This window comes from Anas acuta, chromosome 4 (genome assembly GCF_963932015.1).
Source record: "Anas acuta chromosome 4, bAnaAcu1.1, whole genome shotgun sequence".
NCBI lineage: Eukaryota > Metazoa > Chordata > Aves > Anseriformes > Anatidae > Anas > Anas acuta.
Window position 1 is genome coordinate 29,246,130 of NC_088982.1, and position 18,529 is coordinate 29,264,658.

An 18,529-nucleotide genomic window follows, 5' to 3' on the forward strand; every position below is an offset into this window, starting at 1 on the left:
TATTCAACTGAAATTGAATGTGGAAGAGTATGTTCCTGGGCCATTTAGGAAAATGAATTAGTTATTATTGCAAACAAAAGGACTATGCATAGACAAATTAACTAAAATTGTGCCTTCACAAGCTTATCTCCATGACCTATGGTTTTTAATCACACAAAAACAACATATATAGCAAATGGGTACAATACATAGAATAATGTTCTGTAGTTCTGCCCCTGAGTTAGAGTTTAGTATTTGATGAGTTTCCTGGTAAAGCTCTGCTGTGACAAGATGAGTCAGTGACTGATCCTAAACGAAAACTTGGATAACATCAACTGGTATTTCTGTATGTTAAGGAGGCATAAGAGTTTGATGAGGAAAAGATTAGAGAGTAAGAGTGCCAAACGAATGCAGCAGCTACAAAAGCAAAACCAAGTGAACAAGAAGCGTTTGGTCCTGAGGCAAAAGTAGAAGGGTTTCAGGAAACACCTGTTTGGTAAAAGGCCTCTCTCAATAGATGCTAACTCATCTTCTCTCTTGGATTTCCCTGCTTATCAAAGATGCTTGACTCAAGAAGCAGGAGTCAAAGATAAATTGCAAAAAACAGCAATTAATACTTGGTTCTATTCTTATTTCCTATCAAAATTTCTGTGGCAACTCCAAATACACATTACTAACGTTGGTCCCAATTAGTATCAGCTGTACTAATGTTGCCAACAATAATGCAGGTTAGTTATACTGAATCCTGCTATTTTTTTCAGATTGTTCATAAGAAATCATCCAATACTTTTGAAAGTAATTATGGGATGGTGCATTTTTTTTTTTGCATTAAACTTGCATTATGAGAGTTTTAGCACATTGTCACCAATCATTAAAATGACTATAAAAAAGATTAATGCCATTTTATAGTTTTGTCCACTGTGATGGAACATCTGAATTATGGTGCATGACTAACGGTGAGACTTGAACATTATAATGAAAAGTAGCTACTATCAGGCATTCACAGTTGAGAGGGAAAAAAGCACACATGCCGAAAAAAAAAAGCACACAGAAAACAACCCCTGCTCCCCTCAGCACATTTATTCCAGAAAGAGCTTTAATATTAAATATCCACCCTTTAAGTATGCCAGTGTGGTTTTGTGGTTTAATATACTATAGTATATGAAAGGTGAAATAGAACTATTGCAAATATTTGCCTGTATGCTCACAAAAAGTTAAACATACCTAAATATAACTGCTTCAGTAAATCTTCCAATCACTGAAAAATACTGGATGATGAGCTCACTCACACATGAGCTTTATATATATATTTTCATTCCCCCCAAATTCCTGCAATTCGGACTACAGGAGCCCAAGAAGCTCTTGTACAAGCAAAACATGGGCAGTGCCCCTGCTCACCATAAAGCAGCTCATACATCTGTGACTAATATCCAGGTCATTCTATTTGTTGGACCCAGGACAATAAAAACAGTAGATGAAGATTTTGTTGAGGATTTGTGGGTGGCCAGTCAGTATGACTAAAATACAGGGAGTTTCTAATTCAAAGAGATTTCAGTCTGACTGGTCAGAGTCCATGTGGCCAGCATGGAAAAGTGGAAACCACCAAAAAGAATAAAAAAAAAATCAGACATTAAGCATGTTCCTGCATAGCTTACTCTTTCTTGATAACCCTTCTTCTCAGTCATACAATCAAAGTAGCGGAGAGTAGCGCTAATTTAGCATTTTTTGGTCCAAAAAATGTTAGCAGTTTGAAGGGAATTCAGAGAAAAAAGGTAAAAACAAAAGGTAACTTGAAATATTATGAGAAAATCATAATATGTATCTTTGCTACATGACAAATGCATGAGTAACATATCTATAAATACTAGCAACAAAAAGCTAAGAAAGCATAAGGGCATATTCCACAATGATTATTTAGAAGTCAATTTATTAATAAAGGTGATGACCTCAAGAAAGATGGAAGCCAGGAATAGATAGACACCTATCATAAATAAAAGTAGAAAAATCTGAAGCTTCATTCTAAAACTAGACAGCCTACTATAATATGCCACAGTCAATGCTGTTGTAATGATGCAGTTGGCATATGAAGCTGAATTACCCCAAGATCAGCAGAAAGGTCAAACTGATTATCCATATGTATGCCATAACACTTCAGCTGCTCTGCAACTACACCCCACAACCAGAAATTACACAGGAAAAACAATCTAAATATATTCTATTAAATTAACATGAATATTTAGACAGTCAGGTGTGTGCCACCCAGTTCAGGTATCAGTTTTAACATCCATTAATAAATCTGAGTATCTGAAAGTGGAGGAGACATGAAATTGGGATGAATTGATGTTTGCACATACTGCATGTCTTCCAATGGTTCTTTACATCCCTGTGGAATGGATTAATCTACATACCAGTGTAGTCTCTGCTGTTTGGGAATCAATATATTTGGACATCACCTGCTTGTCTACAGTCAGGACAAAAAAAACATTGAGTGTACCTGTTCCAAAAGCAAGCATAAGGCTTCAGATTACTCTGCAACTGCACTTTGTATACTTAACTGCAGATAAATTTCCACACAGCCTAAGAACAGTCAGATTCAGTAAGCTCCTGAAATGAAACAGAACCACCAGAATAGATTGAGAGAACTGCTAAAAGGATGGAGTCACAACCAGGTTATAATTTATTGCCAAATCAAAAGCAACAATTTGAACAAGGATGAGAATCTAGCCTTAAAAATGTTCACACAATCCACCCACATTAAGATTTCGCTGTGAGACACACTGCAGGTTGAGGTTTGGGCAGATATTACCAATTTAGGCAAAGGAAGAAAAGACGAATACAGCTTCTCCTGACTCTGAAGAGGAAAAGTTGACTAACGGCCAAGACTTCTTTGCTATGCATGAGACTGTACCATATAGCCCAAAGTGGACATGACTACCCAGTTTCCTGGATGTGTCAGCTAGTAGCTATTTATCTTTTGATTTAATAGACTTTATAGTAAGTAAGTGGTATCCTTTGCTAAGGGAAAGCCTCTCATTTACTTTTCCAGTTTATACTCTGAGAATTACCACATTGGATTCCACACAGTAAAAATAACAACTCGATTGCAGGATTTATATAGAATCTAGTTCTTCCTGTGTACACCACTACCTCTGCCTGAAACAAAAAGCCAGCTTTATAAAGCTCGCTAATCTTTTCTTACCTGTTTTCCTGTCATTTCTACAGCAACTCTGCTGTGCTCCCACTTTTTCACTGACCAACCTCATAGTAGTAATTTATTACCGCCTTGCACATCCTATCCATCCCTTTTTTTTTTTCTTTTTTTTTTTTTTTTATCAGCAAGCTCACAGTCTCACCATCTTTTTGTTGCATCTACTCAAACTGAGGACCACAAGATGTGTTTTGTGCAGAACAAAAACCAATTTTAGGTAGTGGACTTGGGAATTACCATTTTACAATATCCTAAAACCATGACAGAATCCCTCTAAATATTTTTTCTTGCATGCCATAACTAAAACATTTCAGCTGTACAATATCTCTCTACCCCAGTTCCAACCATAGAACTTGCATTTATATTATATTCCTAATAAAATTCTGCTTAAGAAGCCTGCTTAGAACTGTAAGATCTGGTTGCACAAAACTCCAAATGTCTGAAATAAAGCAGTTCACATATTGCTCTCGGATTTCACCAATGTAACTGTGATTGTTGTAAGAGAAATTTATGCATTACACGCAAAAAAGCATGAATGAGCATGTTAAGGATTTTTTTTCATTACTTCAAATAGATTGTGATGCCCTTCTAAACATAAGTATCATCACTAGGATCCTATGTCTACTTCAATGCATTTGCTGTGAAGCTCTGTTCAGCCTTCCATGTATCTCAATAAATCTTCAAGTATCTTGTCATCAACTCTTGAAAGCTCCTGTTGAAGTTTAACTTCTTGGTGAAATAGTTGTTTCTTTTAACCTGAGTTTGCCAAGGACTGTACAAAATCCAGTCCCTGTTCTCCCTTCCTCAAACAAAACCTTTGCCAAGGAGCTATTAGGAGATGCAGACAAACTGACCAGCACTGTATCGATAGCTTAACAAAAGATAGTCAAAACTCAGGCATCTAGAATTTACTGCACCAGAGATTGAAAGCATATGGAAAGCAACATATTGCTTTCAGTCTCTCACCATTAGGAAATTGTTATGTGACATCTTAAGGCTGAGGAGAAAACTGTTAAACAGAGTAATCCATGATAATTATTTTCTCACCTTACATAGGATCCACACCTAAGTAGTTCACTCTGCCATGACTTTAATCTTATTTGGCAAAGTAGAGCATCTTTACACAGCACACATGCTAGAGAACTATTCTATCAAGTGGTAGTCATCCATCACATCTACTACCGCCTCACGTATAAAGGAGCATGGAACTGCCTGTCCATTTGACATTAGGAAACTATAACTTCTGTGAGCCCTCATGCTCAACAATGTTACTGCACAGTATACCAACTACTTGCATTTCTAAAGCAAGATTTAAAACAAAAAGACAAGCCTAAACCTCCTGTGATGGGTCTGGCTTGGATGGAGTTACTTTTCTTCACAGCAGACCATATGTTGCTGTAATTTGGATTTGTGACTAAAACTAGGCTGATAATACACATCAGTGTTTTGGCTGTTGCTGAGCAGTGCTTTCACAGCACTGAGATATTTTTTCCCCACTTGCCTCCATAGTGAGTAACTGGTGGTACACAGTTGGTAGGGGACACAGCTGGGACATCTGACCTGAATTGGCCAAAAGGAATATTCCATGCCACATGACATGTTCAGGAATAAAAAGCTGCAGAAAGTAGAAGGAAAGGTGGACACTTGTGATAATAGCATTTATCTTCCCTACTAACCATTAGATGTGCTGCTGTCCAGAAAGTGGCTAAACATCTGCCTGGTGATGGGAAGTAAGGAATTAATGCCTTATTTTACTTTGTACGCTCAGCTTTTATCAGTAAGTTCCCTAAACATAACATTACATTTGTCTAATTCATCAGTTTCCATGGATCAACTGCCTATTTCTATGTCTAACCCATAGCCATTAACTTACTGCTAATTAGACCATCCCCAACTTCCAGCCCCACTCCACCGAGTAGCTTTTAGCATAGCAGAGGTAGACAGTAGGAATTGGTTCCATGCTTTTGGGGAGGTCTTAAAAGTAGAGAAATTAATAGAAGATGCAAAAATATCTTTAAAAGAAGATTGTCTTGAATTCTCAACTTGGCCCTAAGAATAAAAAGCACTAATGGAGCAAGAAATGCATTCCTTATTTTGGTATCTAACATATGCTAATACGCAAGTGACTTGGGTCAACTGCAGCTTCCCACCCAGAATAGGTGTAGGTGCATTCAGAACTGCAGCATATCAGATGTTTCACAGAATAATGCAGCCCATGCGGAGAAAGCACAGGGAAAAAACAGAACATTGTTTAAAATGCTTTGCTTTCTCCTGCATTACTTCCTCTAGCTTGTTATACCAATCACCTGAAGCATAAATCTGTCATCTTCAACATCTGTTTTTTCTTCTAAAGCAGCTCCCCATTGCCCTTGACTGTTTCTCTTGTATACAATTCTTTATCAAACGTAATTGGAAACAGCATTGAAATCAATGCTCATCATCTTCCCAGGCATACTGCTTAACCCTTTTGCATCCAGAACAGTGTTGAACATTGCATAGGATAGAGTAATCCATTGAAAAGCAAAGGATTTTCTCAAGTGTTGAGCTAGCCTCCTCCTTACCTGAGGCTACAGAGTAATTTAGGTGTCCCATGAAGAAAAGATTAGAACTTCAAAGCTTCTAGGCTGCCAGCTATGAACAGAGACAGTAATATCCTATAACATGAGATATTAAAGAGACAACAAGAAAAATAGCAGAATTTGGTTTCATATCACAAAATCACGATCACCTACTATGACAGATGTGAGTGTTGAGGGAATAATTAGAGACATTCCTTGGAAATAAGGAAGTTTCAGCTAGCAGGGCTCATACCCTAGAGTTTGATTCCAGCTCAGGTAGAGTCCCTCTTCTCCTTTTAACTCTAACATTGTCATTAGTTATGGCAACATTGCAAGAAAAATAAAGCATTTTGTTGCTGTTTGAAACATAGTAACAGGATTTATTTTGCATAAATTCTGAGTTCAATGCTTGGAAAGCATAACTGATACACAAGGTGCACTGCAGGATACAGAGGAAGCACACTGCTTTTCATTTCCAGGCATCAGTTTGTTTTTGTTTGTGCTCCCTGACGATACATCTAAATCTTTAAAAGCTTTAGATTTTGAAAAGGTGATGCATTAAACATTGTATTTAAAGAAGCTTCACACACCTTTAAAGCAGATATTTCATGGTAGAAATAGAATAAGCTGTATTTCTGCAAAGAACAAAATCTTTGTAAATGAAATAACACAAACCTTCTAATTTCTTGATTGGTTTAGAGGTGCAACAGTATATTGCCATTACGTGCTTGATTCATTTTTAGGGTATTGTATGGCCAGGTACACAGAAATCCAAAATATTTTTTTTATAATTTCAAAAACACATGTTTTGGGGCTACATGTTGTATTATCAACTGTAATAGAATGGCAAATAACTGATTTGCTAAGAAAGCAAGTTGTTCCCTTATAGAGAAGTCAGTCAATAAAATTTCAATTCACTTTCATATGAATATGAAGTGCCTTAAAAATGACTCATAGAAACCAACCAGCTTTTCAAAGTCAACATTAGATGTATTCTTAAACCACAACTGCGGATAAGTCTATGACAATATCCTCCAGCAATTTATAATTTCCCACAACTCATGCATTACATCAGCTCTAAGATATTCCTATAGGAGCTTAAAGCTTAACTAATGACCAGAAAACTATTCACTTTCTCCAAATCACATATTTCTGCTCCAAATCCCAAGTGCCAGATATTCTGAATGACAGAAATATTTTTAAGGCAAAGCAAACATATTAGAATTAGAGCTATGGTGGGTCCAATTTCCACTGTAGCTTCAGCTCAAAACCATTCCTTTTCAATGTAAACTACAGAAATTTGAAGACTAGGAATATATGGATGTATGGATGGTGGTTAAACCTACAGTAGTGTCTCTGATGAACACAACGTACTACAAAGCTGAAAAAATGCAGGTACCAAGGGGTTACTAAGAGCTACAACTGTTGTAGATATCTAATAGCCTTCTGCTTGAAATGAGACAGAAGAGACAGAAATGAGGCAGAACACAAATATTCAACTTCTCACTTTATTGCTCTAACAGGCTATTCATTATGTCCTCACCAGTTATATCTTAAGCATCACTTTGACAGCTTCTCCTGAACATGTTTCTTCCTCAAACGTTTAAACATCTAGAAAAAGTGGTATTTAACACAACATCCCGATTTCTACCCACATACCTGAAGGTTACATCTTTGTCTCTGCTTATATGTATATATATATACACATATATATGAATATATAACAATATCACTCCTTTAGATATGAAAATAATTAATCAAGTTCTTCTGAACTGCTTTCCCCACATTCGTACATCTAGCTTGCTCTTAACATGACATATAACGGATATTTGATGCAACAAGCCCATTGGCAATGTATTTAATGGAATTAGACACATTTAGTTGAATAATCAAATAAATATTTCACTTAAATCACATCAAGGAAGGAATTTATCTCAAATTCACTCAACTAACCGCGCCTAGTCTTCCACTGCATTTCTGAGAGGGGGCTGCCACAGAAGTCCCATGAAGTACATAGGAGTATAAGTCCAATGTTAATTTCCTTGTGTTTTCATGACTGCTAAATTGAATTGAGTTTTAACAAGCTCCAAAACATGCATTAATTCAGACAGCTTTCTCGTGTTCTCACCAGAACTAGTGACTGGCCTTATCCTAATCCTTGCAAAAGTTTGTACTCCAAGAGAATTTTGCACACCTCTGTTCTCACACCCAATCCAAACATTCTTCATAAACATAGAAGTTCTTATAATTTTCTGTTCTAAAGTTAATTCCAGGTACATTGTCAAAACAATGAATGTAATTCAGGGATTTTCCAGTTTTCCAAATTAGGGTCAATATAATCTTAGTTCTGTTCTTAAAATTTAAGAACACACCTGGCTATACAGATAGATAAGAAGTAGCAGCATGACATTGTACCTGTATACCAGTTGCTCTATTTTTAATAGTTTTCATATTTCTTCTTGTTTAGGTTAAAAAGTTTGGACAATATTTTTGTCCGTTTCCTAGTTAGAAGTTGTTATAACACTTTCTAAACTTGATAAATAATGCATAGTGAAGCAAGCTTATGGTGGGTGAATATTAATGGCAGGAATTAGAGCACAGAAGCTAATCTATAGTCAAAGAACACTGAAGCACAGAGTACTAAGTGACATAAGTAGGCTAATTGGATGCTTCTTACAGGAACTGTTTTTCTGCAAGCTTGAGATTCACCTGGCAGATTTACTTGATGACTCTTGGCAGGAGTAAGAAAGAAAATGTTTCTCTTTTGTGTCAGATCTGAATCTTGAAATAAAGGGGAACAAAAAAGAGATGCACATAGTACCTTAACAGCATATTATTCTCCTTTATTTCAAGAATTAAAATCATCATTCTTACTGTTTCACTCCCTTCACAATCCTTTTCCCAGTCTTGACAAAAACAACTCAGGTAAATGCTCTCTTCTTATTGTGAGGTACGAAAATAACTACAGAAGCTTCTACCAACATTTTTGCTTTACAATGTCTCCAGTGTTTGCACATGCTAGGCATTCTAGTTCAAGCAGAATTTAGTTGCCAAGAACAATTCCAGACCCACAAAGGCTGGAATCTGCTTTTGATTTGTGAATTTATTGACTTTTTAAGAATATGATAGCTACATCTTTCAGAAAGAGGTACTATAGAACTGTAGATATGTACTGGTTAGCAGCACTACCCACAGATAATTTACAGCAATCTGAGTGCCTGTCTGGCCTGTGAGCCTTAACTGGGGTAGAGTCTTCAAAGCTCATTCAGTTTGGGTGACAGAAGGAATACTGAAGCAGCAAGGGTAGATCCAGAGTACTTCCTAACTAAAGGTAGGAAATGTATTTGTAACATTTGACATTTAGCAATGTGCCCAAAGGATTTCCCACTCAGCCTGATCAAAGTCCTGAACCAAGCTGAGACGGAAGAAAAACTCTGAGGGAAGACCTTAGTACTGCAGTGTCAACATAAATGCCAGGAGTAAGCCCTTGTTGTGCTGTAGCTTTGTCAAACAAAATCTGGCAATTGTATGCTTGATAAAACTCATAAATAACATGACTGTCAAATGCATAAAATCCAGTAAATTATAGTATTATATTTAATAGCCTCAAACCACCAACTTAGTCTTATACATAGCTACATCCTCTGTAGCACTCAAGAGTTCTATTGTCAACAGCTATTACAGAGAGAATGGAGAGTATAAGTTATGTTTACATTACTGAAACTTTTGGAGGCTTCCAAATTAAAATAGGAAAGTGAGGTTGAGGCACAGAGCCACCTCAGATTAAATTTATGAGCAAAGCAGCCATGCTGGCAAGTGTTTTCATTTACTGAAAACCTCTAGATAAAGGAACTTTAGATTCAGTTACTTACACTTGGGCATCTACTGCTCTTCTCGATGCCAAAAGGTATCTGAAACTTTCCAGGAAACTCACTTCCCTTCTGGAGCCCTTCTGGTCAGGGAGGACACCCTTGGGACCACCAACCGCATACCTGAGATCAAGCCCTTTCACCAGTATAAAGTTCTGGTACAAAATCAGTATCAGAGATCTGGTGGAAAAATATTGCCCTAGTTTATTCTAGTTTCTAGTGAGATATACATAGTACCATTTTTACATTTATGTGACTTTGTTGATATTAACAGAGCTCTTAATTTAGAGAATGTAAGCTCATATAAAGGTGGATGTTTCCTCAGTAGCTTTAAGGGATAACTTCGTGGTGCAATGTGGAAGCCAAAATAAAAATTAACTGTATAGATTCCTTATCCATAGCACTTCTGTAGAAATGGCTGTTAAAACTATTAAGTCTTTTGAGAAGACTTTACCGTAGGGAAGTTATACATAAAGTAAATAAAAATATATGGGTGAAGCACTGCAAGTACACTAAATGCATTATGTGCATAATGAATAGCTAGCTCATTGCTCCCACATGCATCAATACAGATTGTGATACATTAAATATCCTTTCAAAAGCACATCTTACTTAAGCAGCATTTAAGCATTGCATTTCAAGACTAAAGACTTATTCTTGCCTTATGTAAACACATGAAAATTATCATATATAAAATAAGTTAGAATTTTCCATAGAAACATGAATTGATAGTAGAATTCATAGCTCCATACTTTCCCATGCTAATGTTTTACAAACTAGAACTCTAAATGCATTTGTATATGTTTTAAATAGAATACAACTGCTTCTAAGCTTGCCAAAATACACCTGTTTATATATCTATATTACATACAAGGATTAATAAAGTTTAGGAGACAAGTAGCTCATTAGCTTACAGATGATTAGCCAGAAAAACAAATGCAAAATCCTGTTGTAAACTTTCCCAGTCCTTTAATTTTCAGTGAAAATAAATCACCTATAATAGAAAATTTAGCCCTTCCATCCTAAAACAAGAAGGAGATTTTCTTTGGTTGAAGTTGTTAGAACTCAAGTAACGTGTTTAGTCTCTTGATACATACACACATACTTGTACTATATGAAAGTTTTTCGTCGCACAAGAAAACTTTCTTAAAAGGAAAATCAGTATTACCACTTCAAACTAACTGGTATGAAGTTGGCTCATGCAGAACAAAGAAAGGAGTAGGTACCTGAAGTAGGAGGAAGATGGGTCAAACTCCATTTGTATTTTCCTCACTGCTTCCTACTTATGACACTACATGCAGTAGTCAGCTACAGGATTATGTCTTATTTTACTGAAAGTTTCCACTTTTAAGGGAGAAAGATTCCCCAAAATATGCTTTAACTACATGCTATACCATGCTCTTCTACATTACTAGTCTCCTTTGGAATCAGGGGATGGTTTCTATATGAGAAAACCCACTGCATTTCAAAGATAGATCCTGTCTCAAACTCTTATAAGGCAACCATGCATGAAAAAAACACTCCATATTTGTGCACTGAAACTCGTGTACATTTAAAATAAATACTCCACACTTGTGCAGATTTACTTGACATGGGTCTGGAAGTCTCCAGGCGTCCAGTAGCTAATCACTGCATTTACAAGTACTTTCAGCTCTATCTTTGCTGAAATAATATATAATAATGCAATTGCATTATTGTCTCCCTAAAGATGAATCAAGCAAAGGGCATATGGTAGTAAACAACAAGACTGAGCCAGAGCAAGAGCAAAATGCTCCAAAAAGTTTTTTTTTTTTTTAAATCCTAGATTAACTACTTTCCTAAATTCTTTACAAAAAAAAAAAAGACTTTTGGGAAAGGATTGTATAGTAATTTCAGATATATAAAATGGAATTCAGAATATTCAGCATAACAAATGGATTTTTTTTTTTCCCTGGTGGCCTGGAATAAATATATATTTGCAAGGACAAATGGGAGTTTCCTCATTCACTGAGGTGCCTTTATCAATGTCATGAAGTTAATAGCCTTGTTAGCCATCAACCAACCAGTTTGGTAGAAACTGAGATGTATTAAGATACCACCATCAATATATTTTCTTAAAACTGCCTGCCCTTGAGGCTCTGCACATGAACTACATCAATAGAATCTGTATTACTTTAATTTCCTCCAGCACCTCCACTTTTCACACAACAAAGCTAGCAACAGGTTCTTTCTTACCAAGCATGAAAGTTTTCTCACTCCCCATGCAAAATGTTTGCAAACCCCCATGAAGTCACAGAACTTGTCTTTTCTCTTCACAGTAACTGTTTTTGGCCAGAGCAAAAGATGGCAAAAGATGTGGAAGCAGGCATGTAGGAACTCACATTTTAACAGCTTGGGAAAAAAAAAAAAAGTTATTTACAAGTGGGATAACTTCAGTTGTGGGTACAAGCCACAAGAAGGCTCTTCCTTTGACTTCCGCTGTTTCCTCCTCCCCTACCCCCACCCCTTCTGTTCCTTACTCTGGAAAGCCATCTCTGGTCCAAAATGTGCAAGGCACTTGTGTGTTGGCTGCTTTGTTCCACAAAGGAGGGTGGAGAAAATTTAGAGAATAAAGCAAAAAACATACAAACTTTTCACAAATTCTGGATATGGATGGCACTGAAGTGTGAAAAAGCAAAGGACAGGTTACTGCTCATTGTCAAATTTCCAGGGAGAGTTTTTATTCCACTGCAGAACTGTGAGATAAATATTCCCAAAGCTTTCTTACAAGATATAGGAATGGTGGGAACCTACCCAGTCACAGCTGTGCTAAGCACTAGAGTATAGTACAATGAGCTATAAGACCCACAGGCTAAAGGCTAAGAAAAATAAAGTGATTTTGGCAACAGACAAAGCATGATTGCAGGATAAAGCCTGCTAAGGCCAGCACGCAGTCCTGTTGGTGTCAAATATGTCCAAACCTCTACATAATTAAGAAACAAAGAATACCTGCTTGCATATGCTAAGGGGCATCCCTATTAATATCAGATTCTGTATGACACAGAAATATATACCATGCTCTCGACTGGTATCTCTCTGAAAATAAGTAGCTGAGATGTATTCAGCCCATGATCAAGAGCCTGGGAGACAGAGTTAGATCTGGCAATAGTAACAGAGGTTTTTGTTTGTTTTTATCTAAAACTTGTACAACCCTAAAACATGCTCAGAATTCCTGTGCCAATAGCCATTTTCTGAACATTGGTGTTACAAGAGAAACAGTTACTAGGTCCTTATCAATATTTTTTCCTATGGAATATTTAAACTGATAAAGTGAGTTATTTGTTTTTAATCAGAGAGCTGTAGTATACCAATGATGAACTATCCTCTGGGTTTGGTATAAATTAATATCTAAAAAACACAGGCAGCAAAGCTAACCTATGCATCATAGGCTGCCTGGCATATGCTTTATGCCACCGCACACTCTGAACCACAACATGTTTGGACTGGTCCAGAAAAGGTGCTAGGTTTCAGGGGTTAAACTAGGGCTGCCAAACTGTTCTGTGGCTTGGATTGTCATGAAACATGGCTGCCACCAAGACAGTCCCCACCATGCTTTGAAGAGACACTGAAGGAAAACTGCCAAAAATCACAACAATTAATTTGCACCCCAGACTGTGTCTTCAGGGAAGAGTCCATGATACCACAGCATTAACTTTTAACACAGTAACACATCCATATTATGACAAGCCCTAAGAATTTCTGGAGCTCTGTTGCTGTTGAGTACTAGAGACCACATGGCTTTAGTCCTTTAAGGGCCTTTTAGGCCCTTATTAGTTTAAGGCCATTTCTTTGTAGTCTTATTCAGATCTCTGTATTACAATTTCATCTGTTTTGGGCAGAGGTTCATGCTTGCTTGCATGGTGTCTTCTGCTTCTTCACTGTATCACCAACCCAAGGTAAAGGAAGTCACAGTTACCTCATGCCAAGTGATCCAGATCATAACATAAGTGGCTGGACCACTGGCAACATGCAGTTCCTTGCTATTTCTCATGCCTATCATTTCGCATTTCACTGGACATTGGTTGTGACATTTGAACATGAGTTACATGAGTTAGCGACTCCATCTATGTTTCTGCAGCTGAACAGCAGTCTTTTCTGAATATATTTCTCTCCTTTCCCCACTCTGAGAAGAGGTTGAATACAGACTTTCAGGGTGGAGGAGGAGCACTGAGAAGCCATGACATGGGCCAGAACTAAGTGACAAGTACAGGCTCTCATCAAGTGAGTGTGCAAGGTTAGCAGTTGAAAATGAAGGTGCTTCTAATCACTAACAAGAGACAGGGCAGCTGGAGGAACTATAGGAAAGGCAGCTTCCTTCCCAAACTTTTAGGAAACATGGACCACATGAACATTAATTGTTAAATCATTTCTCATGTCAGAATGCTAACAAGAAAACTAATTTGTAAACGTCTAGACCTGAATAAATAGCATTCTATACATAACTGACAATGAAATCATATACACTTTTGCTGATTACTTACACAAAGAAACCTGCTTCACTAATAAAACCCTAATAACACCTGTATTTTCCCTCATACAGCAAGCAGTGTCTGAAACATATTTACATATAACATATTTAACATATTGAACATATTTAATAAATTGATGTACTTCCCAGCATCCACTCACTCAGCTTTTAGAATTTGTGAATAGAGGAACACTTCAAGCGCAGGTTAAAATGATCTTCAAGTCTCTTACAGTTACAAGTAGGTACGCTATACATCATATTGACAGCTTAAATCTCCAAAGTATAAATGTCAAAGACCCTTGCCCTGTCTAAAAGCACCGTGCTGGGATAAAACCAGGGAATTTCAATTAAAGTAATTGCACATTCATCCTTAAGGAAGAATAAAACCAAACTGTCCATTAGGAATATATGAGCAGCTGTTTAAAAAATGCTGTCCGTTCATTCAATTAACTTCCAGCCTTGAAGGCCACAGATCATTTCATTTGTCACCACATCGATTAGGCAGCTCTGCATTTTGAGAGAGCTGCTATGCCATTATGTGGTTAGATCTGGCTAATTTGTTTTCTTAGATTTACATGAATACATCTTGCACATTAGCTAATTAAGAAAGTCAAAGATTCACATCAACCTCTTTTTATACACATTGCAAGTTACTATTATTAAAATACTGATGTAAAAAGTGTATTTTTTGAAGTAACATACAATGAACAATATTTTAAAACTGAAAATTGTCATTTTAATGCTGCTATGAAATTACAAGATAGAAATAGAAACCAAGGAAGCAATGTTGAGCAACAAAAAACCCTTAAGTGCTCCTTCAAAATCATAAAAAATAGCATATGAAGTAAAAAAGCAATCTCCAGCATTCTTACATGTTTTTGAACATATTTCTGCTCCAAACAGTAAAGCAATCTTCACATCTATTGGTTGCTTGAATTGGAAATATAGTAATTCAAACAAGATTTTTTTAAAAAGTAAATGTAGGTTTAGAGTTTTAAAGAGATGCCCTTTTAATAGAAACTGAACTGATAATGCAATACCTAAAGGAATATTATTTACAGAAAAATAAATGAGAAATGCTTTCTTATTTTGTTAGAAGGTGTATAAAAATCATGCTCCTACCTTAGCCAAAGATGCTTGCTTCTGACTGACTGGAACAATTTTACTTGCATTCTAGTAAACTCTTGAACAGTAATCCTGTTATGTGTCTACAGCAGTTTCATAGGGGTGGGACTTGTGTAATAATGAATTCACCAGGGAATCTTCCCGTTCAGAGAACACTGCTGCAGACAAGGAAAAACCACTCTACATTTGCTGTCACAAGCTTTTGGATGATTAGGTTAAGATGCTGGGAGCAAGTACATGTACATACATATAGTGATGCAAAATCAAGTATTTTGTATATAGTAACACTGACAAATATGTTGAAAAATGCATTATGCTTTACAGGGGAACGTGTGCATATGTGTATATACACACAAAGTAAATTAGAAAATTGTTCATCTAGTCTGTATGGATGTGATATACCAACATGATTGGCATGATTAGTATTTCTAACCATTTAATCTGAGAAGCAGAATCTAAAAATCATACTTTCAAATGCAAATTCACACTTTAAAACTTATTTTAATATTTCTTAATCCTAAATGATGAGCTGCATGAAAAGCAGATGCACATCCGCCCACTGGCAATCACCATTTCCTCCTGTACAGTGGCAGCACAGATCTAATGAAGAAAACCTATACTGGGTTATGGTTATTATTATTAAGATTTAAGATTAAGATCTATGAGCAAGTAACTGTGGAGAGTAGGTGCGGTCAATTAGAACAGACAACAAATATGTGAGAGCAGATGTATATGACTGCTGAGAGAGAGATGTATCTGGCAAGGTTACAGCAGTGAATGTGACAAAGGTCCCAGTATTCAGTGGCCCACTTTAGTGAAGCTCTAAGTAAAAACATCATATGAACCCATTATGGACTAAATGAGCATATCTGTCTTTATTAAGTTAAAATCATCTAACATTTCTCTCATCTCATTTACAGATTACAACAGCTACAAAAGCAAAACAAAGCAAAATTTATGTCTAGATGCAACAACAATGCAAAACAAGTTAAGAATTGGACTTGGATAGATTTTAATACACCCAAATTAAAACCAATCCCCATCCACAACCTTTGCTAATGTCTAAATCAGGAAAACCTCTAAATAACATAATATAAATACATTAAAGTTGCCTACATAACTCTAGATTCATACGTATTCATGGATGTTTGGTGGATGACAAGGTTCAGAGTTTTACCAAATAGCTCTTTCAAAATGTGGAGGTGGACCAGAAAATAGCTTTCCATAAAACCTTCAAGTGCCCATCATAGTTTTCTTGTTTATTGCATCACAACAGGTACTAACAAACATACCTTTCTTCTGTATCAATTCCTCTAGTACAATATTCATTCAAGGTGCAGAAAAATTCAGCTCCCCTGCCTTCAACTCCAACTTCCCAGCTCTGTGCAAGTGCCCTTAACATCAAGGTCACGAAGAGGTCTGAGTATTTACCACATCGTCTTTTGAAACTGTCCAAACAGATTCAAGTAGCTCAGATTCTTGAGTTTTAAGACAAACCAAAAGAATAAACCACATACTAGAACGTTTGGATGTGACCATAAATAATAGCATAGCAATTAAATAATGCAATTAATAGCAGGTAAGGACCTTACCTAGAGGTAGAGTTGAATTTTGAGGATTTTATTTCAAGAGAAGTGGAAGGAATTTACAGTTACTTTAATCATAAAGCAAAAATTGAAGAAGGAACAGGGAAGGAAGAGAACATACTGAGCTATGTCAAAAGTCAGAACAGAGTAAAAGGAATATTTTGTTCCCACCCTTAGAGCAGATTAGATGACATGGAAGGGGTTTAAGTTGTAGGAAGACTTTTTCCAATACATATTTGTGGATCCACCAGTAACGACAGACTCTGTGGTCTGTCTGTAGCTTGGCAGAAAACCTTTAAGAACAGATTGAACAAAACAATCACAAACAATCTGGGTGCAATTGGTTTTACATTCTACACAGAGGTTTCAGTAAAAGTTTGTGTACTTAGCATGCAACAATAAAGAACAGATAAAATTATTTTCAATAAAAATAAAGTATAGAATATTTTTAACTAGTTAAAAAAGTTCCAAATAAACATCTGTATGAGTATCACGCTGCTGATAAGCTTAAGATAAAATGATAAACAGGTGTCATATTGCTTTTAATATCCTTGCTTCATTTATTTAGAAGCATTTACCTTCACTTTAAAATAGCTAAAAATGAAGCTTACCTAAATTAACCTTGTTCTTTTCTCAATTGTATGTAGAAACCTGGACTCTGAGACTGATTCCCATAGCTCTGGGAAGAAAATCTTCATGTCAGGTGCAGTACTTTTATTCTGCTCTTTGTACAAAGATGTAATTGCACCCCAGTAGATCCTAGAACTTAATTATTTTGACTTAACAGACTGATTTTAGTTAAGACCTTCTTTTATTGATCTACTATGCAGTTGAAATGTTATTTCACCTTCTGGCTTGTGCAGTGCTTGTATTAAATTACTGTCCAACTGTTTTTCATCTACTTTACAGATTACTTTGCAGAAAAAGTGATCCCAGACAGCACAGGCATTGTCTTTTAAGGAAAAAAAAATGCGGTCTCTTTGTTACTGTTGTATATCCAAATTCTCATTCACGTTTTTGGTCTTTGTTACCAGTCAGTAAAGGATACAAGTCCCCTCTATAGCTGTTTGTTGAATGCATTAAATTGTAGCACTTTGTAAGTGGAATGTTTCCTTAGAGAAAATTAAATTTCATAAAGCACATTTTTCTGCAAACAGAGATTTGATTTACAGGTACTGTATTGGAGAAAAGTAACCACTGTTTAGCTATATCTGCACAGCATCAAACCAATCAATGCTTCAGTGAATGACAAAGCACTTCAGTTACTGGAAAGTGCATTTAATCAAGAAGCTGTAAAGAGAGACTCCTGCTGTCAGAAGCAAATTCAAATACAGTTGTCATTCAGTAGCATTTAACAACACCAAAAATAACGCAGGAGAAGGCTTATCTGCTCTTTTCCCCTTATCTGTCAGGAGAGGAGCTGAATATGCATCTATAGAAAACATGCAAGATGTTTGACAGTTTCCTTTACTTTTCCAAGCTGAAGTACAGACAATGTGAGAGACTCACACCCTAGACTAAGCTCCTGTGGACTCTAAATAAAATATTGACCAACCAAAAAACACACCAAAATATTGGTGTGTTTTCTGTCGCTCCACTTTGACTATGTATAGACCCCATAAAGTCTATCAGTAGGAAGACAGCAGAACTCTCTCCACTTCCCTGGGAAAGAGTGCTGGTATTTGTGAGGAGCCCACTTCAGATTTCCTTGTTGCAAG

The 18,529-nt window shown here is 36.4% G+C and overlaps 1 protein-coding gene across 1 annotated transcript in view; it reads right to left on the reverse strand.

The window, feature by feature from the left end:
- DLC1 (DLC1 Rho GTPase activating protein) overlaps positions 1-15,241 on the reverse strand; it is a 256,678-nt gene extending 241,437 nt beyond the window's left edge. Inside the window, exon 1 of the mRNA XM_068680392.1 lies at positions 15,223-15,241. The gene's annotated coding sequence lies outside the window, so the exon portion shown is untranslated. The remainder of the gene's footprint in view (positions 1-15,222) is intronic.
- Positions 15,242-18,529: the final 3,288 nt, after the last annotated feature.